General features: G+C 39.6%; 1 pseudogene; it reads left to right on the top strand.

The window, feature by feature from the left end:
• LOC129057625 (ankyrin repeat domain-containing protein 18B-like) overlaps positions 1 to 23,776 on the top strand; it is a 31,114-nt pseudogene extending 7,338 nt beyond the window's left edge.
• Positions 23,777 to 24,002: the final 226 nt, after the last annotated feature.

Raw genomic sequence — 24,002 nt, 5'->3', positions numbered from 1 at the left:
TTAAGATAAAACAGGGTCTCTAGATTTTACAAAAATAATTTTAAACACTTTTTTTTAAGCCTGAAGAAGAAAATGAAGAATTAAGGAAACTTTTTGTGTTAGTATCATCACTGGAGTATAATGTGAATCAAATAAGAAAGAAAAATCATGAATTAGAAGAAGAGGCAACTGGGTATGGTTTTCGTATTGTAGAACATGTTAATCATTTATTAATTGATTTAGCTCTAATTTTACTTGACTAAAACCGAGATACAAATTCATTTTATGTCTTCATTTTCATAATTAAATGAATTCTATTTTAAAATGTATTTCAGAAACTCACAACACAACTTTATAGGCATGTGCATCATGGGGTTGGGAGTCAGCTGAGCTGCTGGGGCAAGGTTGGGATGAAAAAATTTGTATTAAAAATATGTATAAAAGAAAAACAACATAATCTGAAAATTTTTTGAATGCCAAAATATTATACTTATTTATTTATTTATTTTTATTTTTATTTATTATTATTTTTTTTGAGACAGTGCCTCTGTCTCCCAGGCTGGAGTGCAATGGCGCCATCTTGGCTCACTGCAACCTATGCCTCCAAGCAATTCTCCTGCCTCAGCCTCCTGAGTAGCTGGGATTACAGGCGTGTGCAACCACACCCGGCTAATTTTTGTATTTTTTAGTAGAGATGAGGTTTTGCAAAGTTGGTCAGGCTGGTCTCAAACTCCTGACCTCGTGACCTGCCCGACTCAGCCTCCCAAAGTGGCATGAGCCACTGTGCCCAGCCACTTATTCTTTATTGATTTTGAAAACAATGCCAAAGCCTTGGACATACAATGTCAAGTGCACTCTTCATTATCTAGTTTGAATTTTTATTTCTGAAGATATTTTTGCTGTCTGTGGTCATCTTTTCTTCCTTTTGTAGTATCCTCTGCTGCATTCAAATTCTTTAAAGAAGACCTATTGTGTCATTCTTTAACATCAAAATTTATCTTGATATATAGCTTATATTTTGTTTCTGCTTCTTTTTCTTTTAGATATAAAACATATGGAAATTTACTCATTTTACACAGATACCTCCGTTGTATACACGAAGTATACTTATTATTAAACTTCTGTTTTACAGAAATAAATTTCATATATATAAAAATATATGTATAACTTAAAAGTAAAATGAGCATTCATGTTTTGATTACAGATTTTTTTTAAAAAAATGGAATGTGTCTTTGAAGCCCCGAACACAGCTACTTTTCTATTTATTTACTGAGCACTTAAGTTGGTTTTCTGATTCTAATCTACATTTTTCTGTCATTGCCTTTCTCTATATGGTTTTGTATCTCTTTCATTTTGTTGACATTATGTCAGCAAAGATCTCTAGATCTCTCCTTCAAAGTCTTTAAATCGTCACACAACTCTCTGCCTCTTTCTTGGTCTTCTCTTTTTCAACATTGAATAATGGCCTTGATGCTTTTTGTGTGTACTTTTTTTTCTTCTTATAGACTGTGAATGGGTATCAAAATATAATTTTTTGTCTTTTTCAAATGTATGTGTTTTACTTTTTTATCTTGGTTACTCATTTCTGGGTTATGGCTTATATTTAGTAATAGGTTATTTTATCTTAGCATACCAACATGGATAAGAATAGTTTATTTACAAAAAGTGTATGGTTAGGCCAGGTGTGGTGGCTCACACTTGTAATCCCAGCACTTTGGGAGGCCAAGGCGGGTGGATCATTTGAGGTCAGGAGTTCAAGACCAGTCTGACCATTCAAGACCAGTCTGACCAACATGGTGAAACCCCATCTTTACTAAAAATACAAAATGAGCCAGGCGTGGTGCTACATGCCTCTAATCCCAGCTACTTGGGAGGCTGAGGCAGGAGAATCACTTGAATCCAGGAGGCAGAGGTTGCAGTAAGCCAAGATCACACCATTGCATTTCAGCCTGGGCAACAAGAGTGAAATTCCTTCTCAAAAACAAAACAAAACAAAACAAAAAACTCTATGGTTGTAATACCACTTTACCTGCCATATATGCCATAAAATTGTTCTTAGATTATAATTTCATATAGAATGCTTCCAAACTATGCTCAGTTGAAACTGAAAAGATCATAGTTTATAGATGTGTTTCTTTGATATGCTATAACATAATATCTGTTTAAACAATTATTAAATATTTACTCTTAAAAATATTTGACTTACTAATTCCATACATTTCTGCAGATATAAGAAACTCCTGGAATTGACAATAAATATGTTAAGTGTATTTGGAAATGAAGACTTCGGTTGCCATGGAGACTTAAAAACAGATCAACTGAAAATGGATATTCTGATTAAGAAGCTAAAACATAAGGTAATTTTTTAAAAAAAATTATCTTAAGGTCTAGATTACATGTGTGAGATGTGCAGGCTTGTTACATAGGTAAACGTGTGCCATGATGGTTTGCTGCACCTGTCAATCCATCACCTAGATATTAAGCCCCACAGGAATTAGCTATTGATCTTGATGCTCTCCTTCTTGACCCCAACAGGCCCCAGTGTTTGTTGTTCCCCTCCCCGAGTCCATGTGTTCTCATCGTTCAGCTCCCACTTATAAGTGAGAAAATGTAGTGTTTGGTTTTTTGTTCCTGCATTAGTTTGCTGAGGATAACAGCTTTGAGTTCATCCATGTCCCTGAAAAGAGCATGGTCTCATTCATTTTTATGGCTCCATGGTATATATATACCACATTTTCTTTATCCCGTCTATCACTGATGGACATCTGGGTTGATTACATGTCTTTACTATTGTGAATAGTGCTGCAATGAACATACAAATGCACGTATCTTTATAATAGAATAACTTATATTCCAACATATGGTAATTTTAAATCAGTTTTGGGATTAAAAATCATGTAATTTGGGAACATACTGATAATGGAAAAACCCAAATTCTGCCAAAATATGTGGAGAAAAAGAGGATAAATATATCTTTTCAGACTTTAAATGCATCAGCCTCTTAGTTAATGTTCCCCAGATCTGGGGAGACCTAGAAGGGGAGAGATTGGGCTTCATTAATGAGGGCCATTTCAATCTCTTGGACCTGCAGCAGCCATTTCAAAATATGTCAGAAAAATATATTTGGGGGTTAAATATTTTGATTTCCTTCAGCTTCTTCTCTCTGTGATGCTGTACCAGAATCAGGTGAGAAAATAAGCCACATTATAAGAATTAATAAAACCCATCTGATGAGATTTGATAGTTTGAAGTGTGTGATTCTCAGACCTTTAGATAGAAATTGGGGCCAAAGAAAACAAGGTCTTATTCCTCAATATAAATCTCTCAGTGCTTTGAGCAGTGAAAGAAAGATTTTTCATTTAATTTTACACAATTGATACTAATGAAAAGGAATAGTTTTTAAAATATGAACCTTTTTTCTATAAAAGGACATGCTGTTGATTCTCTTGTGTCTGTCTTTAACTCTGGCCAGTGATCTGAAACCAAGCAGTACCTGTCTCCAGACCACTAGTACCAAATTAATTTGGGGGGGCTGGGTAACAGGTTTATTGAGAAATAATGAACACACCATGCAAGTCACTCATTTAAAATATACTAGTCATTGACTTTAGTATTTTCAGAGAGTTATGCAGTCATCATTACAATCAATTTTAGAACATTTTCATCACCCTGTAAACAAACCCCACATCACTTAGCCATCTCACTAGTTTTCCCTTCCTCCCTCAGCCATAGGGAACCACCAACCTTCTTTATATAGATTTGCTTATAAGCCTCTGAAATAAAAAGCAAGTGGACTACTGTGACTGGCTTATTTCACTTAGCATAATTTTTCATGCTGTGTCTGTGTTGTAGCAGGTATTGATGTGGGGTTTTTCTCCTTAGTTCAGCTACATCTGGGTTCTTCTCTCATGACCAGGAAAAATTAAGCACACAGACACATTGAAGGGTGAGGAGGACAGAATTTATTAAGTGAAAGGAAAGCTCTCAGCAAAGAGAGGGGTCCTGCAAACAGGTTTCTACCTCAGAATTGAATATCAGGAGCACACGAGCTGAAGAGGCCAGGATCCCCCTCTGCATAAGGCGTGAATTCCTGGTAGCTCCACCCCATCCCCCCAGTGCATGTTGGCCTCTGGTCTGCTGCCAGCATGTCCAGGCAAGACAAGTCCAGGTTCCCTTATCTGCACTTAACATCTGGTGTAAACACTTGTGGGGCTGGTTGGAGATTCTCCGGGGACCCTTCCATATCTGCCTAGGTATTTTGCTGTCTCCTCCTAATACAGTATCAGTACTTAATTTCTTCTTATTGCTGAGTGATATTCCATTGTATGGATACATCAAACAGTTTATTTATCCATTCACCAGGGGATGGACCTTTGGGTTCTTTCCCACCCAAAGGTGATGGACGTTCTGGTTCTTTCCACTTTTTGACTCATATTAATAATGCTGCTGTAAACATTTATGTATGAGTTTTGATGTTTGCATGATTTTTATTTTTCTGGAGTATATACTTATGACTGGAATTTCTGGGTCGTATGGTAACTTCATGCTTAACCTTTTGAGGAGCTGCCAGTTTGTTTTCCAAAGTGGCTGCATCACTTTACATTCCCAGCAGCATTGGATAACGATTTTAATTTCTTTACATTTTTCCTAACACTTATTTTCACTTTTTTATTGAACAAAGATTTTATCTTGTGGTGTGAAGTGATACCACATGTAGTTTTGATTTACATTTTCCTAACGACTAATTACATCAAGCATCTATTAATGTGCTCATTATCCTTATCCATCTTTACATCTTCTTTGCAGATACATCTATTCAAAATCTTTGCCCATTTTTAAAATTGCATTATCTTGTTACTTATGAATTGCAAAGGTTCTTTACATATCCTATATATGTAAGTCACTTATCAGATATATGCTTTTCAAATACTTTCTTCTACTTAGTGTCTTGCCTTTTCACTTCTTGATACTGTCTTCTCGGGCACAGCAGTTTTCAATTTTGAAGTCCATTTCTCCTTTGGAGTCATAGCTAAGAAAACACTGCCAAATGCAGTCACAAAGATTTATGCCAGTGTTTTCCTCTGAGAGTTTTATAGTTTTAGCTGTTACAGTTAACTGTTTTATTTTGAGTTAATTTTTAAATAAGATATTTGGTCCAAATTTATTTATTTTTTGCACATGGATACCCAGTTGTCCCAGCACCATTTGTTGAAAAGACTATTCTTTTCCCATGTTGTTCTTTTGTTAACTTTATATAAAATCAATTGGCTGTATATGCACAAGTTTATTTTTATATTATCAATTCTTAGTTTGTTTATATCTATTCTTATGCAAGGCCAAAATGAATGTACTGAGAAGTTTTTTTCAATCATGTTGCATATTACCAGTTGTCTTATGTCATAATAAAAATTAAATTTAGTGGAATATCTTTAACTTCACCTTTTGTGTCTCAAAGGAGTCTCTGGCCAGCTTATACCTTACTTACTCTAAGACATGATGGGAAGCCAGGCTTATAAGACACACTTTATTTCTTTTTTCTCCATTCAAATCTTTAGTCTCTTTTCCATTGCCTCCCGCTATAGTTTTGTTTTCAGTAAGCTTTGGTCACAGGATCTGCTGACATAGTCTAATATTTAGTGCATTATGTTTTGCTAACTCATTATAATTCATAGAATCTTCCATAGGTGTTTACCATCCAGGAAGGAGAAGTTTAAGTCTGAGCCGCCAGCTTTCCTCAGTGGAAATCAAGTGAAGTCATCATCTTGCAGTTGACAGATGCTCTTTCCACCTGGTAGCTGGTTCTCTTGGGTAGCACTGTGGCTAATCCTTTTCTTGGTGCAGATCTTGCATTCTCAGAAACCACAGTTAGTTGTATCGACTGCCTTTTACTGAAACAGAGATGCACAGCTCTGCTTTCTAGCTCAGTAGAGGATTCTTGGAATATAAAGTTTAACTCATTCCAAGAAAAGGTCTTAGGAGTGCAGCACTTCAAAATCAGGTAATGTTCGGGCAATTTATCAGAGGCACATAGTAGATTAGTATTTTGACTTTCAAAATTTCAGAGCCAAGTTGTGTGCTGTAGAGAAGCCTTGTGGTATAACATAGAGATGTGATGGTCTTAACTTCTCCAAACAAACAAGCTTGAAGTAAGGTAAAGGAGAAATTGCATTTGATTGCTTAACACTCAAAGCACACTATGTTTATTTTACTTCTGTGAAGACTAAAAATCATTTCATAATGGTCTCCTTATTTCCTCATTGAGAAAAGGAAAATAAAAATTAAATACTAGATTGATTAATAAATACTCAAAGCTTATCTTTTAGAATTTTAGTTAATTTAAATCAGGTAAATGTCTGATTTTGATTGTGTAACCAAGTATTTCTAGTTTTTTTCATACCATATGTCTTCTTCTTGCTTCCCAGTCTTATTTCCTAACTTGAGGGGAAACTGTAAGGAGACACCCTTGCCTTGTTATCAGAGTTCATAACTGAAGGAGTTTTAGGAAAAGTTCCTCCTCATCAGCTTAAGTCTCTCTCCTGGTTATCTGCTGCTTCTCAATAATGTTTGCCATCAATAAATTAACCTCAACATTTAGATCCTACTTTAAAGGAGACTCTTTTCTGCTGCATAAGTTGTGTTTCCTGTTGTCTCTTTTTAAAACATTTTTCTAACAATTACCCAGAGTTTTCTGGCTTAAAAGAAAAACATTTATTTTGTTAATGAACCTGTGGTTTGGAAAAAGCTTGGCCAGGACAGCTCGTCTCTACTCCCCTCAGCTTCCCTAGGAACAGCTATCAGTTGGGGAAATGGAATCCTCTGAAGCTTTGCTCACCCACGTGTTTGACGGTTGATGCTGGCCATTGGCTGGAACCTTGGTTGGGACAGGCAGCATGAACACTGACACTGGCACTGCCAGGTTCTCTTTGTGGCCTGAGTGCTCTCACAATCTGGGGGCTGGGTTCCAAGGGAAAGCAGTCTGAGATAGGGAAGCCACATGGTATCCTTTTTACTGCATTCTATTCATTAGGAGGAAGGCAGTAAGGTTGGCTCATATTCTGTTTTTTTACATGGGATCAATGTAGCTTCTCTTTTGTTTTAATTGACACATATATACATAATTATGGGTTATAGAGTGATATTTTGATACATGTAAATAGGGTGTAATGATCAAGCTAACTAGCACATTTACTACTTCAACCATTTTTCATTTCTTTGAATTGTGAACATTCACAATCTTCTGGCTTTTTAAAAATATACAATAAATCATAGTTAACCGTATTCACCCTACAATGCCACAGAACACCAGAACTCAATTCTTCTTATCTAACTGTAATTCTATATCCATTAACCAACCTACCTTCCCCTACTTCTTTGAGATTTTTGTTGTTAAGAGACAGGGTCTTGCTAGTGTAGTCTGGGCTCTGGGCAACTGTAGTCACCCAGATGGGAGAGAGTGGTTTGATCATAGTTCACTGCAGCCCCCAACTCTTGGGTTCATGTGATCCTCACACCTCAGCCTCCTGAGAAGCTAGGATTATGAGCATGCACCATTGCACCCGTCTGATTTTTGACTTTATAGAAACATCTCCCTATGCTGCCCAGGTGCTCTGGAACTTTTGGCCTCAAGTGACTCTCCTGCCTTTGTCTTTCAAAGTGCTAGGAAATTACAGGCATCAGCCATGTTGCCCAGCCCTCAATTTTTCTTTAGCTCCCACACAGAAGTGAGAATGTGCAGTATTTATATCTTTCTGTGTCTGCACTTAACATAACATCCTCCAGACTGATCCACGTGGCCACGAATAACAAGATTTAATTCCTTTATACGGTGAATAGTATTCCATTGTGTATGTGTGCCACAGTTTTTTGTCTTTTCATTTGGTGATGGATATGTATGTTGATTCCATACATTAGCCATTGTGAATAGTGCTACAATAAACATATGAGGACAGGTATCCTTTTGATCTATTGTTTTCTTTTCTATTGCCTGAATACCCAGTAGTGGGCTTGCTGGATCCCTCGGCAGTTCCATTATCAATTTTTTGAGGAAACCTCATGTTGTTTTCTATAGTGGCTGCACTAATTTACCTTCCCACCAACAGCATGTAAGAATTTACTGTTCTCTGGAACCTCACCAGCATTTTTTTAAATCTTTTCAATGATAATAATTTATTCAAATTGAAGCAAGATTATATCATATTGTAGATTTGATTTGTATTTCTCTGAGGATTAGTGATACTGAGCATTGTTAAATTTATTTATTGGCTATTTGTATTTCTTCTTTCTAAAAAAAAAGTATAGTTAGATATTTTGCCCAATTTTGAACTCAGATTTTTTTTTTACTGTCAAGTTGTTTGAATTTCTTGTACATTTTGGATATTAGTCCCTTATTAGATTAATAGCTTGACAATATTGTCTCCCATTCTACAAGTTTTCTCTTCACTCAGTTGTTAGCTGGACAGAAGCTTTTTAGCTTAATGTAGTACCATTTGTCTATCATTTGTTTTTTGCCTATGCTTCTAATGTCTTACCCATAAAAATCTTTGTGCAGACTAACGTCCTCAGGCATTTTCCCTATGTTTACTTATAGTAGTTTGATAGTTTTGGGCCTTACATTTCAGTCTTCAATTGATTCTGAGTTTATTTTGTTATATGGTGTTACATAGGATAGTATCATTCTTCTCCATATGGATATTTAGTTTTCCCAGTGCCATTAATTTGAAGAGGCTGTCCTTTCCCCAGTGTATGTTCTTGGCACGTTCATCCAAAATCAATTGGCTGGAAATATGTGGATTTATTTCTGGGTGCTGTATTCTATGGCCTTTACCCCAAGAATCATTACTTCTTAAAATGCAATTCCAATTAGCATGAAACATTTGCAGTTTAAGGAAAGGCTTATGGCATCAGAATCCTTACTTATAGGATTCATTATTTTGTGTTTTTTTGAGATAGGGTCTTTGTCTGTCATCCAGGCAGAAGGGCAGTGATGTGGTCATAATTCACTGCAGCCCTGAACTCTGGGTACAAGCCATCCTTTTCCCTCAGTCTCCCAAATAGCTGGGTCTACAGGCATGAGCCACCACGCCCGGCTAATTAAAAAAAAAATTTTTTTTTGTAGAGATGGGTTCTCACTATGTTGCTCTGGCTGATCTCAAATTCCTGGCCTCAAGTAATCTTTCTGCCACAGCTTTTTAAAGTGCTAGGATTGCAGGCATGAGCCACTATGCCTAGTATAGAGTGTTATATTATTTTCAAAGTCTTATTCCTAGAGCCATTTATTGACTTTGGCCTAAATAACTCAATATGATATTTGGCCTAAATATCTCTGAAATATGATATTTGGCCTAAATAATGAAATAAATGAAATAAATATGATATTTGGCCTAAATAACTCTGAAACTTTTTTTGACATATTATGGGGAATGATAATGAGGGAAGGGGGACAGACACTTTTTACTAAGAGATAACTTAGTGCCACTTAAGGAAGAACAAAAATAAATTATCAGAAAAATAAAAGATGAAGTGCAAAAGTTCTGTGGCAAAGATGATGATAGTTAAATAATGTATTTTTGTGACTCATGGTAGCTTTAACTTTGTTCTTAAAATTCTGAGTAATTTAAGGGTTCACATTTGAAGAATGTACCGCATTACAGATAACAGTTTATTCCAAGTAAATGCATTTCAAAATTTGCTGTTGGTTTTGTATTAGATTATTCTCAGCCTACTTCATTATCAAGCTATACTATTTTATTCATGCAGTTTGATGATCTTACAGCAGAGAAGGAAGCTGTATCTTCAAAATGTGTCAATTTGGCTAAAGACAATCAAGTTCTTCAACAGGAGTTATTATATATGAAAAAAGTACGACAGGAATGTGAAAAACTTGAGGAGGATAAAAAGATGTTGGAAGAAGAAATATTAAATCTTAAGACACATATGGAAAACAATATGGTAGAACTTAGTAAACTACAAGAATATAAATCGGAGCTAGATGAAAGGGCAGTGCAGGCAGTAGAAAAATTAGAAGAAATCCATTTACAGGTCAGTTTTTTAAATCAGGTAAGTTTATCTGTAATGTGCTTTCCTTTATTTCACTGCAAATTATATTTTGGATATGTGTATATTGTGTTTCCTCTGCCTCTCTTGTAGCAATTTGCTTTGTAGAGTTCTAGAAAAAAAATGGTGTCTGTTTTTTCTTTTAAATATTTAAATTTCCATTATTATTACAACAAAATCAATCTTTCAGAGTAATGATTCTTACTATGGAGTCATTTGATGATTAAGACCAGTTGGCATAAGAAAAAGTTGTGATTTAGAAATTATGTGATACTTTTGAATTGGTCTTAAGCTACATTGTTCGTTGATCACTTTTTAAAATTATGAATGGATTCTATTGCTTTTTATATGACCAGATTACATTAATACTAACATAATTATGATTTCAAATTTTTATAAATCAGACTTAATTCTGAATTCAGTTATTAGTTTTGATACTGCTGATAAACATTTTAAGCTTCAGTCTCTTTTTTTAACATATTAAAAATTGCTCTTTGAATCACTGACTCAAAATGAAAGGCAACAAACATATAATAATTAGGTTATAAGTGTTTTAAAAGTATATTCTTTTCATTTGTTTTAGAAACAAGCATAATATGAAAAACAATTAGAGCAGTTAAACAAGGATAATACGGCTTCACTAAATAAGAAGGAACTCACACTTAAAGATGTGGAATGTAAATTCTCCAAAATGAAAACTACTTATGAAGAGGTTACAACCGAATTAGAAGAATATAAGGAAGCCTTTACAGCAGCATTGAAAGCTAACAATTCCATGTCAAAAAAATTAACGAAGTAAGTCCAAACATACACTCATAGAAAATGAATTAAGCTCATTAATTTGTTTTGAAAGTATAATTTTTAGTGATATGGCTTCAGGATATTAGTAGGAAGTGAATGCTAATTTGACAATGTAATTTTGGAAAATAATGGTAGTAAGTAATCTTACCTTTAAAATGTTAGTCAAGGATAGTTTCTGTCTCTCCTCTCATTTTTCTTTTCTTTTCTTTTTTTTTTTTTTTTTTTTGCTTTTGTATGGCTTTTTTCCCCTGAAAAGTCTCTTGTAGTTAACTTAATCTGTTAGTTTTTTTCACTAAGTATTTTTGAAGCTTTATAATTAATAAAGTGATCTTGTTTTAAATTACTTGTCAGAATTTCCCTAAATAGTAATATTAATGAGTTTATTTTTCAGTAGATCACAACCTAAACCCAAAGTGTCAAGTGGTACTGCTACTCTGGGCACAATCGTTTTTGAGTGTGATCTTTAGTATTATCACTAGAGGATGCCTCAAGAAAGACTATTTGTGTAACATATTCAAGATGTTACAGAAAGGCATCCTTGTGAAATAGGAAATAATTATCACAGGAATTTAAAGAAGTGTAATTCACAAAGTGGTTGAAAAATAACACCTTGTTCAGCCTGAAGGGGTGTGGGGAAGGCAGAAAGAACAAGCCTCACCTCCAGTGCCTTGGTCACAGTGCTGGGGGCTAATTGCCTTCAGAGATGTTTTAGTTCTTTTTGATCAACAACCAAACAATCTAGTTCTCCCCTAGGAGTTGTTGCTCTGAATTATTCCTCATTACCAAATGTTTAATTGGTCCTAGATAATTGGTGAAATGTACAAGGGTGAAACCTAAAACTGGCTTACTAAACACAAGTATTCCTAGATTTTTTTTGTTAGTTTTCTTAACCTACATTAAGGAGTACAACATGATGTTTTGATATAATTATTTCTAGTGAAGTGGTTCTTATAATCAAGCAAATCAACATATTCCTTTTCCCACGTTGTTACACTTTAAATACAAGTATTTCAAATGGAATCTTCAGAATCTTACAAGTAGAGCCATTTTAGAAGGCAGCAAGTTTTACCTGTTGTGCCATACATGACTGATAGCCATTTCTCTTCCCTGTCTACTTTGTTTGAGCTGCATGTTCAGTATAAATCACCTCAGAAACACAGGTGCTTCTTTAGAATGATTTTAAAAGTATAATTCCTTACAACAGGTATGCTCTCACACATCTTTGGTGTGAAAACACTGTTTAGTGGGTAATTTGGTTTACTCTCAGGGCAAATTTTTAAAAACTGCCAAGTCATTAAGAATTATATAAGGAAAAATGAAATACTAAGCATTTGTCTTTGCTATCTTTACAGATCGAATAAGAAAATAGCAATGATCAGCACCAAACTCCTTATGGAGAAAGAGTGGGTGAAATATTTTCTCAGCACTCTTCCTACAAGGCGAGGCCCAGAGTCACCTTGTGTTGAAAATCTTACTAGTATAGGACTCAACAGAAAATATATTCCCCAAATGCCTGTAAGAATTCCACTTCAAACCCTCAGACTTCAAATAACTGCAAGAACTACTTGACTGAGGTTAGTTATATATGACTGTTTCTCTTTTGGGTTTCATTTCTCTAATATAATTCTTGTCTTTAATTTGGTGAAATACTGAGTTGTTCTGTTGACTTATGCATGTGAAGTAAAGATCATAATTAGCTGTGTTAACACAGAAAGAAAATGGGAACTTTACATTTTTTAATTCCCTGGAGCTCTCATTTTCAAGAGATACCCATTTGTTAAGTTTATTCAATAAATGTGATTAAACTGACATGTTTAAAATATCTTTAAAAGCTGCATTTAAGTTAGGTTTTAGAAATTGCACGTTATTGCCTGATAACTGACGATATACTTTGAGATGCTTTGGCTTACTCTCTAATTGATTGCAGTTTAGCTGTGGTTCATACCACCTTTTTTTTTTTTTTTTTTTTTTTGAGGCAGTATCTCACTCTGTCACCCAGGAGTGTCGTGGCACAATCTCGGCTCACTGCAACCTCCACCTCCTGGGTTCAAGTGATTCTCCTGCCTCAGCCTCCTGAGTAGCTGAGACTACAGGGGCCCACCATTACACCCAGCTAATGTTTGTATGTTTAGTAGAGGCAGGGTTTCACCATATTGGCCAGGCTGTTCTCGAACTCCTGACCTTGTGATCTGCCTGCCTCAGCCTCCCAAAGTGCATGAGCCACAGTGCCCAGCTCATGTCATTTTTAACGTTTCTTTGCACCGGCCAGGCATGGTGGCTCATGCCTATAATCCCAGCACTTTGGGAGGCTGAGGCAGGTGTGTCACAAGGTCAGGAGTTCAAGACCAGCCTGGCCAAGATGGTGAAACCCCACCTCTACTAAAAGTACAAAAAAAAATTAGCGAAGTGTGGTGGTGGGCACCTGTAATCCCAGCTACTAGGGAGGCTGAGGCAGAGAACTGCTTGAACCCAGGAGGTGGAGGTTGCAGTGAGCCGAGATTGCGCCACTGCACTCCAACCTGGGTGACAGGGCGAGACTACGTCTTGAAAATAAAAAATTTTTAAAAAAGTTTATTTGCACCATCTCAACTCTTCCCACTCATAATCACAACTGAATGATTGGCATCTAAACACTTTACCCCATATATGGATGTTTATTATAGTAGAATCCAAAATAATTGCATTTTATAAATTACACAAAATCCTAAAATGTTCATTTCCATTTTTATGTTAAAAGCTTTGTGCTTGGCCAGGAACGGTGGCTCACACTTGTAATCCCAACATTTTGGGAGGCCAAGGCAGGCACATCACCTGAGGTCAGGAGTTTGAGACCCACCTGGCCAACATGATGAAACCTGTCTCTACTAAAAATACAAAAATTAGCAAGGCATGTTGGCAGGCGTATGTTATCTCAGATACTCAGGAGGCTGAGGCAGGAGAATCACTTGAACCCAGGAGACGGAGGTTGCAGTGAGCCAAGATCATACCACTGCACTATAGCCTGGGTGATGGAGATTCCATCTCAAAAAAAAAAAAAAGGTTTGTGCTTTTCTTACATAAGAGCACATCCTCTGTAAAAATCCTGGAAGAAAGCCTAGGAAATACTCTTCTGGACATCATACTTGTCAATTAATTTATGGCTAAGTCCTCAGAAGCAATTGCAAGAGTAACAAAAATTGACAAATGTGATCTAATTAAGCTAAAGAGCTTCTGCACAGCATGAGAAACTATCACAGGATTAAACAGACAGCCTAAAGAATGGAAGAAAATGTTCACAAACTATGGATACAGCAAATGCCTATTATCCAGAATCCATAAGAGAGTTAAACAAATCAACAAGCAAACAATAAATAACACCAGTAAAAATGGGCAAAGGACATGAACAGACATTTCTCAAAATAACACATGTAAGTGGCTGACAAGCATATTAACAAGTGCTTACCATTGCTAATCACCAGAAAAATGTGAAACAAAACATCACAAGTCAGAATGACTTTTGTTAAAAAGTGAAACAAAAAAAAAACAAACCAAAAAAGATGTTGGGGAGGCTGTGGAGAAAAGGGAATGCACACTGTATGTGGCAATGTAAATTAGTTCAGCTACTATGGAGAGAAGTTTGGAAATTAAGAACTAAGAATGACCATTGGATGCAGCAACCCCATAACTATACTGGGGTGTACTGATAGGACAATAAATCATTGTAACAAAAAGATGCATGCACATGTATTTTCATTGCAGCACTATTCACAATAGCAAAGACATGGAGTCAATCCAAGTGCATCCAAGGTAGATTGAAAATCCAAGTTAGATGGGAAATTTCATATATACCGTGGAATACTATGCAGCCATAAAAAGAACAAAATCATGTCATTTGAAGCAACATGGATACAGCTGGAATCCACTCTCCTAAGCAAACTAACGCAGAAACAGAAACCAAATATCTCATGTTTTCATTCATGTGGGAGCTACACATTGGGTGCACATTGTCATAAACATGAGAATAATAGACACTGGGAAATAAGAACGGGGAGGGACGGAGTGGGCCAGGGTTGGAAAACTGCCTATTGGGTCCTATGCTCACTACCTGTGTGATGGGTTCAATTGTACTCCAAACCTCGGCATCCCTCAATATACCTTTGGAAGAAACCTACACAGGTACTGCCGTAATTTAGAATACAAACTAGAAAAAAAAAAAAAAAACAAGAAAAATTTACTATAAAAAAAGTTTACTATAAGTAGAGAATAGAAATTTCATTTTAAGATAAAATTTATTGAAGTAAAAAATGGATTAAACTTTTATAAAGGGCAGAGTTTCGCTAAGAATTTCAAAGCAATGCATTCATTGCAAAAGATGACTTTAATTATTTAATTATTATTACTATTTTTTTTGAGTCAGCGTCTCACTCTGTCTCCAGGCTGGAGTGCAGTGGTGCAATCTTGGCTCACTGCAACCTCCACCTCCTGGCTTCAAGCAATTCTCCTGCCTTAGCCTCCCAAGTAGCTGGGACAGGTGCACGTTACCACGCCCAGCTAATTTTTGTATTTTTAGTAGAGACAGGGTTTCCCCATGTTGGCGAGGATGGTCTCGATCTCCTGACCTCGTGATCTGCCTGCATTGGCCTCCCCAAGTGCTGGGATTACAGGCATGAGTCACCATGCCTGGCCATTGTTTAACCTTTGTACTAATAAAACACTACCTTTCTAAAATCATGTATATGCAGTAGACCAATATTAACTGTATTTTTGTCCGATTACTCTAAACAGCATTACACAGATACATCCTCTGTTATCTAAGCTTAAAATAAGTAGAAATTTTACTTTATTTATGTGATTATTTTTCTATTTAAGCAAACTTCAAGTTATGTCTAGTCACTAAAAATACTAAAGGCCACATTTTGTAAGTGATATATTATTTTCATTATAATGTTTCTTGTTTAATTTAAACATTATTATTATTTTTACTTGTTTTAGATGGAGCTGGACTGTGTAAAACAAATAATTAGAGAAACAAAGAGAAGTATGTTGCCAAAATTTTTAAATTAAATTTAGTTTTATTTTAGAAATAAAGTGTAAATAGCAAATGGCATTCCTTTTCATTGTTGGGCTAGTAGATACTATATCAAGTATTTTTTTCTTACACACATCTAATGAAAGATGTGAAAACAAAAACTTTCACAGAGAAGACTGTACTTATGCACCATAAATTCATCATGTTCCATAGCTTAAAAAATTCCCAAGAAGTCTGTGCATCTCTTTTTCACTCGCTCTGCAATTTCTTCCCTTTTGCCATCCCCATGGAACTGTCAGCCAGCACACTGAAACGATTCTCAGAAAACACAGGCATCATCAAGTTCTCAGGGTTTTGGCAGAGATTGAAGGCCAACAGACCTCAGACTCATTTTGAAATCCTTAGCTGAGCAATAACCCTTCATAAGCAGTCACTTGACAGGAGACATTTTAAATCTCCTGTCATTTACTGTGTCATTGGCTTATGTCTGTTCTCAGGAAAAATTCCAAATGTTTCACCATGAAATAAAAACACCCATGTCAATGTGATTCTTGTCAAGTTACTCAGCCTTGTCTCTCACCACTTACCACACTCTGCCCTTTGCTCCAGCACCAAACTGTATGGAGTGGAACTCCACAGGGCTCTTCCTCACCTCAGGCTATTTGCCTTCACCTCTTCCCTCTATCTGGCAAGCTTTTCCTTGTCCTTCAGGTATCAACCTATGTTATCTCCTCCACCAGAAAGCCCATGATATTGACATAAAAGTGGGTAGGTGTCCCTTCTGTGTGTTCCAGTAGTGCCCTGCTGTATACCTGTCATGGTATCTATGACTCTATATGGACATTACCTGCCTGTCTGGTTTTTTAGGTTATAGCATATGACTGTTGAGAGAGGACCACACCATCTTCATCTTGTAATTCCAGTGCTGGTTCTAGTACCTTAGCACGTGGCTGTTGATTTCATGAATGAAGAATGAAAAAGCTCTGATATTTAAACACAATTAGAATTAATGCCATGTGTAAATTATTAGATAGTAATTTTGTATTGTAAATGTACATACATATTTCCCATTCTTATTAACTCTGATAAAGTTCTCAACTCTTTAATTTTTAAACTCACACTTAGTTAACTGAAGTGTTTTGGATAAAGAACATAATTCTTTCTTTTTCTTTCCAGCTGTTGCTGTGTTGGACACTTGCTCCCATCTACTTTCCTCTCTAGAATCCACTGGTAAGCCACATCTAATAAAGAGAATGTTCAACAATAAAGTCTTAAGGAAAAATTGTATGATTTAAAAGATTATAAAACTTTATTACTGGGCTATTTACACAACATTTTAATTGTTTCTCATAAAATATATAACATTACAATATTTACTGAAGTAGGATATTTTTGTATCATATGTACGATGATAATTTATAGGGTATTTTAAATAATGTTTTTTTAACCTCCTTAAGTTTTAAGTAGATCTTGCAAATGAAAACAAGTATTATTGAGTTTGACATACTCAAATTGCCCAAATGTCAGCTGTTTAAATAGCCAAAAAACCAAGTCATCATTGATACTTTAGTTAAGGTCATCGAAGGCTTATTTGCATTTTACAGTTTTTATTACTTAGGAGAGTTAAGGAGTACCTGCCAGGTTTGTCCATGCTAATGCTACGATTTTGTTTTTGTAGTTCAACTGTATTTTGTATGGAGATACTTTGAGGCTCTGTAGATATCTGGTTACTCCTCAGAACCCACTAGATTTAGCATTTCATGGATGACTTGTGTTTGAACACTTATTACTATTATGATGGTTGCCAGATGATTATTTTCTTATTCTCTTCTTTGTTCTACATGGAGAAATAAAACCAATAAATAAAGGAGAAGGGAAAGCTCATGATTGTGGTGCTCCAGTTCCCCAAGATTAGGCCAGTGGTAGACATTCCAAGCTGACTTTGTGTCTTTTTGATTTGTCCCCATTACTCTGTCAGCACTTTTTTACTTTCTGGCAGAAGATGTTCTAAGCTAATCTTGTATTTTCTCTGCCCCAGTGCTGGAATGAGTAATTTTTCTTAGAAGCAGAGGTGGAGCCACTGAGGAAGCACAGGCAAGCCCTCCCCAGTGCATGGTCACTGGTCCCCAACAGAAGAACAACTGCTGCATCCACTGAGGTACAAAGAAACTAGCAAGGGACCTTCTGGCTGTCTGGGGACAGTCCTCTTGTGGTCCCTGGCTGAGCCTCAAAGGTTGTGGATTAGTCTTCCTGTAGCCTCTGTGCTGTAACTTTAGAACGGGGCTCTGTGGGAAGGACCCTGGGAGACCCAACAGCACAGCATGTCTCATCTGCCAAATGTCCCTCCCTTCCTCACACTCTGACACTCAGGAATAAGGTAGATGGCATGTCCAGGCAGTGCCAGGCCACCTCACTGTCTCCTTTGAGATGGGCCTAGAGGGCCTTTGGGGGTGAGTCTGGAACTCGGCACCTGGAGCCTGAGGTTGATTTTCTCTCCCTGTGTCTTGGAGGAAAGGCTGTGTCCCAAAAAAATCCCCAGGGCCTGACCTCTGGGCACACATGCAGGGAGGGAGGGTCTGTGAGCTGAGGGGGTCATTGTAATAAGACTTTGAGCACCGCTCAGGGGCCTGGTCAGTGGACCATGGTCAGACATGACCTGGTCATCAGGACCTGGTCAGTTGGGACCTGATCAGCAGAGGCCTGGTTAGTGGTGGCCTCCTCAGTAAAGGCCTCATCAGTGGGGACCTGGCAACCTAGTCATTGGAAGCCTGGTCAGTGGGGGGACCTCGTCAGTGGTGGCCTTATTAGTGGGGCCTGATTGGTTGGAACATAAACAATGAAAAACTGGTTGGTGGGGCATATACAGTATACCAGGGGCCTGCTCAGTGTGGGGCCTTAGTGGCTTGGAGTCTGGTCAGTGAGGGCCTGGTCAGAGGGGGCTCAGTCAGCTGGGGACTGATCCATGGAGAATTGTTCAGTGGGGGTTCGGGTGAGTAGCAACCTGGTAAGTTGTGGTCTTGTCAGTGGGAACCTGGGCAGTGGGGACCAGGTCAGTGGGAAATTGGTCAGTGGGGTCTGGTCCATGAGGCCTTTTAAGTGCGGGCCTGGTACATGGTCAGTGGGGACTTGGTCAGTGGGACTTGGTCAATGGAGGAGTGGTCATTAGGGGCCTCATCAGTGGGAACCTGGTCAGGGGCGGCTGGTCAGTAGGAACCTGGCAGCTGGCTACTATGTGACCTCAGGCAGGGGGTTTGTCTGTGGAGCCTCCTTGCCTCCATCTGCAGGGAAGGTGAGTCAGGGCACCCTGGAGGGTGGCTGGAAAGAGAAGGTGAGAAGATGTGTTGAATCCGGCACTGCTTGGCAGACCTACAACTTTACACATGACCTGTGTTCCACCTAGAGAGGGTGCCAGCCTTCTCTGCTCTACCGGGTGCCCCTCCTCTGTCTGCATCCCCAAGACCACCATGGGTGGGGAGGGCAGAGATTGGGGAGAACCTGTAGAGGCTCTAATGCTGGCCATGCACCCTGGTGGTGACAGTGATGAGGACCTGGGTGCACCCGTGAGTGGAGAAGCTAGGCCTGGCCAGAGAAGCAAGACAAACAAACACACACATACGCATACACACACATACACGTGCACACACGCACGGGCGCACACACATGCACAAACACATTGCATGCACATGTCAGTTCAGGGGATAGAGGACACTGACTCTGGGCCCTGTTGACCCAAGCAGGCTCCCATTGTGGTGGGTTGTGTCACCCCACAATGTCACTGTTGCTGAGCCCCCATCACCTCTGTGTTGTGGAGCAGTTAGAGACACACAGCAGTGTCTGTGAGTGGCTCTGCATGAAGGACCGTTTTCCAGGTGAGAGGCACATCTCAACACAGCTGACCGATTAGACTCAGGTGAGTGGGACCTGCTCTCTTCTCTTCCTCCTGGCTTGGGGACAGTCACTATCAGGTGGGTGGTTTTGGCCTCTGGGCAGCTACTGAGGGTAATCCCTGAACACTCACTGGGTGCCTGTTCTGTGCTGACAGTCATCTCATTCATCCTCACAGCAATGCCATTCTGCATCTTTTCTGATCACCCCCATGACCACCCAGGACAACCCCATCAGGGCCCTGTCACCAGGCCCAGTCCAGCTCCATGATAACCAAGACGCAGGTCCAGAGACAACCGCCCTGCATGGTGCCTGCTTCTGACCCCCCTTGGTGGGTAGTGACCAGCACAACATGGAAGAAGCCAGGGCAGCATGAGGCCAGCTGCCCTGCAGCCCCAGATGGCTCCTGGGCCTTGGGAAGTCATTCTTAAAGGGGAAGTTGGTCACTTTGAGGTCCCTGGAGGGAAGGGCGAACGTGCTTCCCAACAGCCCTGGCAGCCAGCAGCATGCCATACATCTTCTCACCCAACCTGTGTGACAGAGGCCTCCTCCTGGGGCACAAGTCCCATACCTAAATGGTCCTGTCCCAGTTGGACCACATGCTGAGCCCTGAGAAGGGAGGGGCACCATGGGCCCCCCTGCAGCAGCCAGGATTACCACCCAGCAGACTTGGCCTTCTGTGGCCCTGGCCAGACTTAGAATTTGGCCCAAGACAAGCTTACTCAGAGCAGCTTCTCAGTACTTGGGGCCTGTGTGTGCCAGGCAAGGCCAAGCTGGCTCAAAGAACAACTAGCCACCTCTGCAAGAGTGTGCCAGGAGCAGATGGAGCAGTCACCAACCTCCCCCACTCAAGGAAACAGGGATGGCCAGGTTCCCACAGCCTGAGTGACCACCACCTGACAGCTGATGGAGCGGAGGCCTGAGGAAAAGCAGATGGTGCTGGGGCCCTACCTCCAGGGCAGAAGAACTGATTTACCCTGACTGGCAGTGAGTGAGGAGGTTGGTGGCTGGTCCACCGGCTCCTGGCACACCCTTGCAAAGGTGGCTGGTTCCTCTTTGAGGAACCAGCTTGGCCTTGCCTGGCATGCACAGGCCTCAGTGCAACAAAAGTGCTGCAAATGGAGCCACAGAGAGAAAATGAGCAGCAGGCTCAGGAACAGGGTGTGCACTGCCTTTGGGGCTCCAGTCCATGCATCGGGGCTTCTATAGCACTGCGGGCTTATTGGGTGCCAAGAGGCAGACCACAGGCCATCTTGAGGGGGACTCTGGTAAGAGCTTCCTTGGGTATGTGGATGATGTCCAGGATGTTGGCCTGGTGTCCCTGAAAGAGCACTAACAGGTCCATGACTGGGTCCAGGTCCTGCCTGGGCTAATTGGCAAAGAGCTCACTGACAGTGTTGAAGGCATCTATGGTGAAGTGGCATCTATGTTCAAGTGCAGAAAGGGCCCAATCTGGTGGATGAACCACATGGCCAGCTTCTGGGTGCAGGCACAGTGCCACATCTTTTGTCACTTCCTGATGCGCCCCACCAGCACTGAGGAGACAGCCTGGAGACAGAGCAAGAGGAAGGCTGAGAAGGATGAGATGGTGAGTGCCAGATTCTTCCTGGCCCTGAGCCCACCCCCAGGGTGACATTCAAACTTTAGGAGTGGGAGAGCAAGATTGATGGCTTCAAGTGCCTCACTAAGAAGATGGACAACAGGGCCCTCAGCTCAACTTCACAGCCAATGAGTTGATATGCAAGCAGGTGATGGTGACAGGCTTTAAGAAAGAGCATCAGAAGGCTGCCAGTTCTCCTTCAGCCTCAGCCAGGCCTTGGAGCTGGACCAGGCCATCCACTTCAGTATAGATGCCTTCCACACAATCAATGAGCTCTTTGCCAATCAGTCCAGGCAGGACCTGGACCCAGCCATGGACCTGTTAGTGCTGTCTCAGGGACACCAGACCAACATCCTGGACATCATCCACATACACAAGGAAGCTCTTACCAAAGTCACGGAGAACAGACAACAAGTGGCAGAAGGGAAGATAGAGGTGCAGAGGCTGATGATGTCAGAATCACAGGAACAGGATTTCTCTGGCCACTTTGGCTGAAATTCACCACTTCCATCCAATTCCAGTGAGAGACATGGACTCACAGATGTAGCATTTCTTGCAACAAGAGATACTACTTTTTCAAAAAGTCACCCAGGAATTGATAGTGTTGAATGACTCGATACTCAATTGTGGACTGTTTCCAGTTCAAGGATACTTTCTACAGCAGATTAATAACACTAGCAAAGAGCTAGTTCAAGGATGGTTTTGGGCTTAACTGAAATCGAGCTGAATACAGAATTGTATAAGAAACAGTTAATATGGTGATAGAATAGAAACAGTAGCAAACGTGAACTAAATCATGCTATGAATGCCTACACTACCACTGTAACTTTTGGAAGAATGATAATACCACTTTATTGCTTTTTGAAGTATGAATATTTTAGTGCTCTAGACCTCAAACCCTATAAAGGGTCTCAAAGAAGTTGGCTGGATAAAGCCTGCTGTGGATGTGTTTATACTCAAAGATTGATGATGCAATTCAATTATGTGTCCCCACCAAATCTCATGTTGAATTATATTTCCTAATTGGAAGGTTGATCCTGGTATAAGGTGATTGAATTATGAAGGCAAATTTCTCATGAATGGTTCAGCACCATCCCCTTGTACCATCCTCACAATAATGAGTGACTTCTCATGAGATCTGGTCACTGAAAACTCTATCCCTACTCTCTGTGTTTTCCCCTTGCCATGTGAGACAACTCTATTTCTTTGCCTTCCATGATTATTAAAAGATTTCTGAGGCCTCCTAGAAGCAGAAGCACTGTGCTTCCTGTCCAACCTGTAGAACCACGAGCCAATTAAACCTCTTTTTCAAAATAAATCATACAGAAAATGGCAAATGAGGATTGGAGCATTGCTATAGAGATACCTGGAAATGTGGAAGCAGTTTTGGAACCAGGTAATGGACAGAGGTTGGAAGAGTTTGGAGGGGTCAAAAGAAGACAGATAGATGAGAAAACTTTTGGACCATCTAAGAGACTGGTTAAATGGTTGTGATAAAAATCCTGACAGAAACATGGACAGTCAAGGCCAGGCTGAGGAGGTCTCAGATAGAAATAAGAAGCTTTCTGGAAAATGTCTTCCTTTTGGATATGGAAAGCTTACACAATGCCTGTACCATCAATTGTACCCTTAAGCAGTGAATTTGCTTTTATTTCAGAGGCTCATAGGCAAAAGAGGCTCTAGCCTTGACTCAGATGAGACTTTGGACTTTGTAACTTTGAGTTAATGCTGAAATGAATTAAGACTTTGGGAGACTGCTGGCAAGGAGTGACTGTATTTTGCAGTGTGAGAAGGACATGAGATTCACGGGGTCAGGGACAGAATAATATGGTTTTTCTCTATGTCCCTACCAAAACTCATGTGAAATTGTATTCTGTAATGTTAGAGGTGGGGCCTAGGTGGAAAAAAATTTAGTCATAAAATGGTGCAGGTAGATCCTTCACAAATGATAAAGGACCATCACCTTGATGCTATCCTCCTGAGAGTGAGTGAGTTCTCATGAGGTCTGGTTGTTTAACAGGCTGTGGAACCTCTCTCCTCACTCTGCCTTCCTCCTACTCCTGCTTTAGGAGGCATCTCATTGTCCCTTGGCTTTCTGATATAATTAGGAGGCTTCCTGATTCCTCCCAAAAACAGAAGACACTATGCTTCCTTCACAGCTTGCAGAACCATGAATCAATTACACCTCTTTTATTTACAATAATACAGAAAATTAGAACTGCAGACAGGAGCTGTGAAATGTCTTCAAGGCCCTTTTCCCTTTGTCTTGGCTATTAGCACAGGGCTTCTTTATATGCAAATTTCTGAAATCTTGAATTTTTCCCCTTAAATGGGATTTTTGTTATTGCTACATAGCCAACCTGCTATACAGATATCTGAAAAAGTAGAAGCAGTCTCAGTAGTGGGTAGCAAACAAAGATTGGAAGGGTTTGGAGGGATTAGAGTATGAGAGGGAGTGGGAGGGAGTGATTTAATCATGGACGGGTGGGGGTGGATGTGGAAGGGAAAAAGGGGTGGGTAGGGTGGGAAGGAGTAGACTGGCTGTAGGGTGGTGGGAGGGTGGTGGGTAGTAGGAAGGGGGAGTAGCCTGCTGCAGAGGCAGAGCCTCTTGGAAAACCCCTACTAGGGCAGTGCACCGGTGGCTTTGCAGGTTTGAGCCCCCATGGCTGCTCTCAT

Source organism: Pongo abelii, chromosome 12 (assembly GCF_028885655.2).
Source record: "Pongo abelii isolate AG06213 chromosome 12, NHGRI_mPonAbe1-v2.0_pri, whole genome shotgun sequence".
Lineage (NCBI taxonomy): Eukaryota > Metazoa > Chordata > Mammalia > Primates > Hominidae > Pongo > Pongo abelii.
The sequence above is the reverse complement of the archived record's forward strand: the minus strand, read 5'-3'. Positions and strand labels throughout refer to the sequence as shown.